Here is a 4,597-nt window from a genome sequence, read left to right as displayed (position 1 = left end):
GCCCAGGGAAAACCGACACATGAATGGGGAGAACATGCAAACTCCACACAGGATTGTCCAAGCAGAGACTTAAACCAGGGCCTTTTTGCAGTGAGGTGAGAGTACTAACCACTAAACCTCCTTGCAGACCATTTGTGTGACATATTACATATCTGTGCATTAGGCTAATTTAAAGCCAGTTTTTAGCTCTGAGGTCATCATGGCTGGGTATGTACGGTGGCCCTGAAGTGCAAAGCATTCAACAAATCACTCGATACAAAAACATTTTTAAGATCACAACAACAATTAAAAAAAAAAAAAAAAATTTTTTTAAAGCAGCATTACATTTTAGAAAACAAAACAAAATTTCAGAAACCAAAACTTGAAAAACAAAAATGACAAAAAAAAAACATTTCAGAAAACAAAATTAATTTCCAGGAAAAAAAGAAATATTAAAAAATGAAAACATTTCAGAAAAAAAAAATTCCAGAAAAAAATGAAATATTAAAAAATGAAAAACATTTCAGAAAAAAAAATTCCAGAAAAAAAATGAAATATTAAAAAATGAAAAACATTTCAGAAAAAAAATGAAATATTAAAAAATGAAAAACATTTCAGAACACAGAATGAATTTCCAGAAAACAAAACGAAATCTTCAAAAATGAAAAACATTTCCAAACTGGAAGAAGCAGGTACTATGGGACAACGCTGATTGGATGATGATTTTTGTCAATCATTTGAACTGAAAAGTATTTTAAATGATGCGATGACGGATTTTATCGTCCAAACAACAATGTACTATAATAATCCACGTATTTCCCATTTATATATCAAATAAAAAATGCAGCAAACTGTTAATGAACTTTAAAATTATTTTTTTAACATTTCGCCTGACACACGGTCACCCGGAAGTAGTTTGTGAGCACTTTTACTTTGAACGCTGTGCACTAATGTCTACGGCTGCGAGGTTCACGCTGTCAATCATCTTTAGGTAAGAATCAATTCTGTGATCTTTTCTTTTGTCAGTCACATGTCTCTAAGGATGTTAATTTTAGGATGTTAAAGTGCTGCTTTGAAAAGATAATTTCTTTTTATCTTGCGCATGCGCAAAAAGAACCCGATGGAGACGAACCGTCTTCACATGATAGCCGTTCCCGTTTTCGGTGACAACATGAGAGAAAAAGCTCCGAGCCAGCATATTCTGTGATTTATACAGTAATTACAGTAATTATATGGCATCAGTGTTGCTAAAAATCGACTTTAAGACTGAAATCAGTAAACAAGTTCTTATGGGAAATAATATTTAAGTGCATTGTATATTTTTGAACCATGCATATACACATATACTGAAACTTAAAAATGAACTTTAAAGTTTATAAAATACTTAATTGAATTAACATGTGATATTTCTGCAGGTGAAGTTTCTCAAAGCGAAGTTCCAGAAAGGTTTGTGCTGCAGAAGAACAGATGGCAGCTCTACATGGGAATACAAGAAGACTAAAGTCATTCATATCATTGTGCAGTGTACAGGCAAGTCACCATGATTTATGTGAAATGTAATCAATAAATATTATTTAACCTTAATATCTATTTTTTTTTTTAAATTGCAGGTCCTTTAAAAAAACGTCTTTAACCTGCTGCATAAGCCTGTTTAGTTGTAAATGATGCAGTGGGGAGTGAAAAACGAAGCACAATTCCTGGCTTTAGTGTCCGGCTGATGATCTGGAAATCATATCTGAGGAATCGCATCAAACACTTGTACAACTCCAAACAACTTAATGTTCCTTTAAGCAAAACTCCAGTTTAAAATGTTCGTATTAGGCTTGCTTCATTTAGGAGTTTTTCCGTGTTTACCATTTTAGGTTTTAAAGCTTTATTAACAAAGATGGTGTTTGATTTTCAAAGCTGTTGTTTAGAAATGTTTTTTTGTCAATGAAAAAACTGGATGCTGACGTGAGGATTGTAATAATGGATATGAAAATAAACAAATTTGTTTCATAGCAATGCAGTATATTTATTGAAAACTTAACATGAATACGTTATTCAGTAACAGAAACAAAGAAACGATTGTGGATTTTCCTTTATGGGCTTCTTCATGCAGTCAATCAAATGTTCCGTTTACATTCAGCATTTACTCAGCGTACCTGTCAGTCACATTTATTAGAGGAAAAAATGCATCTGGGAAAAGTCTGTTTGTGCTTAACAACTATATCAAAAAGAGTCATGTCAGGGAAGTTTTGTCCACATTGCTGCTCAGCATCACATCCAGAGGAAGATGCACAGGTAAGGGACCCCAGTTCCTGCTCGTACATGCTTGCAGCTTCCTCTGCACTGGACTCCAGCTCCAGCTCTTGAAATCCCTGACAGAGATACATTAATAAATTAAAAATCCCTGACAGAAAAACATCGGCTGCCGTTCATCTTTCATTCAGGAAAAAGTTGAGTTCATCAAAATGAGGAGAAAATGGGTTAAACCAGAAATTCATTAGGGAGGGGTCAAAACACCAAACTCAGAATAAAATACATTATTTCAGTCTTATAAAAAATACATTCTAAAACAATTTGGTATTCCTCCTCTGCCTGAAAGACTAAAACGTTTTTTTTAAAGATTTATTTTACACTACAGACTTTGCCACCTTTAGTTACACACCTGGACGTGTCTGATGATGTGCACATCCAGTCATTTACTGTCATGTTTCTGTGCACTGACACACTCTAAAGTCACAGATCTTAATAGTGTGAATAAGAAGCATTCATAAATGTTATTCTGAGACACAAACTGCTGCAGTTTACCTGACAGCTTTGCTGATTTATGCTGCTGGTACACCTGTCTGAGAATCCTGCCCACGTGACCCCCCCTCTCCAGCTGATGAGGTAACCTGTCATTAACGTATGACTGAAGGATCTTGGATCTGTCTGTAAACACCCACCTAGAAATCACGTTTAACGCTACATTTATTAGATCAAACAAATGTGCCTCCATACCTTATCTGTGGATGGCGGGACTGCATTTCCTGATGTGCGCCGTCTTTAACACCCGTTTCTTCGCAGCTGCTGCTTTAGACAGAATCCTCTCACGACATTTTGAAACATTTGTAAACCTGGTTGGTGTTGATATTTCTGCGTGCGTTCTGTCATCACATCCGCTAAATATTCAAAGATTAAAGTTTATGTTAACGTTTTACCGTCCCTTTCTTTGTTTACCTGCAGAACGGACGTCATCCACACAAACTACTTCCGGGTGACCGTTCTGCTTCAGACGAAATATTCAAAAAATAATTTAAACCTTCATTATCTGTTTGCTGCATTTTTGATTTAATATGTAAATGGGAAATACGGGAATTATCATGGTACATTGTTGTTTGGACGATAAAATCCGTCGTCGCTTCATTTAAAATACTTTTCAGTTCAAATGATTGACAAACATCATCATCCAATCAGCGTTGTCCCATAGTACCTGCTTCTTCCGGTTTGGAAATGTTTTTCATTTTTGAAGATTTCGTTTTGTTTTCTGGAAATTCATTCTGTGTTCTGAAATGTTTTTCATTTTTTAATATTTCATTTTTTTTCTGAAATGTTTTTCATTTTTTAATATTTCATTTTGTTTTTCTGAAATGTTTTCATTTTTTTTTATTTCATTTTGTTTTCTGGAAATTAATTTTTTTTCTGAAATGTTTTCATTTTGTAATATTTCTTTTTTTTTTCTGGAAATTAATTTTTTTTTCTGAAATCTTTTTTTCTTTTTTATGTTTTGGTTTCTGAAATTTTGTTTTGTTTTCTAAAATGTAATACGCTTTTTAAATTGTTGCTGTGATCTTAAAAATGTTTTTGTATCGAGTGATTTGTTGAATGGTTTGCACTTCAGGGCCACCGTAGGTATGAGATCACCAAAACACATATGAAGTAGAAGTGACTCACACCCATTAGGGCTGTTGTAAGGTCAATGGTTACATTGTGGCAATTTATTTTTTAAGCAAAAAAACAAAAAAAACAAGATAGGTTGGTATAAATAGTCCAAGTACAGATTCTTAAGATTTTAAATTTAACCTTATAGGCAAAAAAAAAGAAAACCTAGTTTATTTAATCTCCCTGATGAACCCCCATAAACTTTAGATACATTCATTTTCAAGACAGCTCCAAACAGAAAGTTTAATGATTTAGAAAAACCCCAAAATTCACATACTATAAAACTTATAGTGTAAACACATTCAAAGATAACATATGTGAAGTAAATAGTTTAAGAGCTCCATATTCCAAGTAAAGATGTTCCTTAAGTCTCCTATTCCCCCTTTATATCAAGATATAGAGTAATCTTTAGCGCCCTACCTTCCAATTTTAAATGTACCTTAGACATTTAGGGCCCCTTGGTGGGGAGGGTGATTGAACATCACTGTGAGTAATCAGGAGATGTCCTCTCAGTACCCTACCCGCCAATTTTAACTGCACCCCCTTACACCCTTTGCCCCTTCAAAATATACACTCCAACACAAACACACATACATGCACACACACGGCCTCACAAACACACGCACACACATGCATTTCACAAGGAAGGTGTGTCCTCTACCCTGTCCCTCGGCGACGGCGGCCGTGTCTCTTGGGTGCTGGCTTCCCGGGC

The 4,597-nt window shown here is 34.8% G+C and overlaps 2 long non-coding RNA genes across 3 annotated transcripts; one reads left to right on the top strand and one right to left on the bottom strand.

Annotated features, from left to right (window-relative positions):
- The first annotated feature begins 736 nt into the window (after positions 1-736).
- LOC144987759 (uncharacterized) lies at positions 737-1,983 on the top strand. The gene is made up of 3 exons (XR_013651424.1): positions 737-970; positions 1,395-1,509; positions 1,590-1,983. It is a non-coding gene; the product is annotated as an uncharacterized LOC144987759 (long non-coding RNA).
- A 63-nt stretch (positions 1,984-2,046) lies between these two features.
- LOC144987760 (uncharacterized) lies at positions 2,047-3,861 on the bottom strand. 2 transcript variants are annotated; one of them, XR_013651426.1, is made up of 2 exons: positions 2,773-3,861; positions 2,047-2,339 (listed from the first exon to the last, which is right to left on the bottom strand). It is a non-coding gene; the product is annotated as an uncharacterized LOC144987760 (long non-coding RNA). The 2 variants fall into 2 exon arrangements; XR_013651425.1 differs by having other exon boundaries at positions 2,965-3,861.
- Between the last annotated feature and the right edge of the window lie 736 nt (positions 3,862-4,597).

The sequence above is a fragment of the Oryzias latipes genome, chromosome 19, assembly GCF_053564925.1.
Source record: "Oryzias latipes strain Hd-rR chromosome 19, Olatipes_Hd-rR_3.1".
Classification (NCBI taxonomy): domain Eukaryota; kingdom Metazoa; phylum Chordata; class Actinopteri; order Beloniformes; family Adrianichthyidae; genus Oryzias; species Oryzias latipes.
This window is presented reverse-complemented; position numbering and strand designations above follow the sequence as displayed.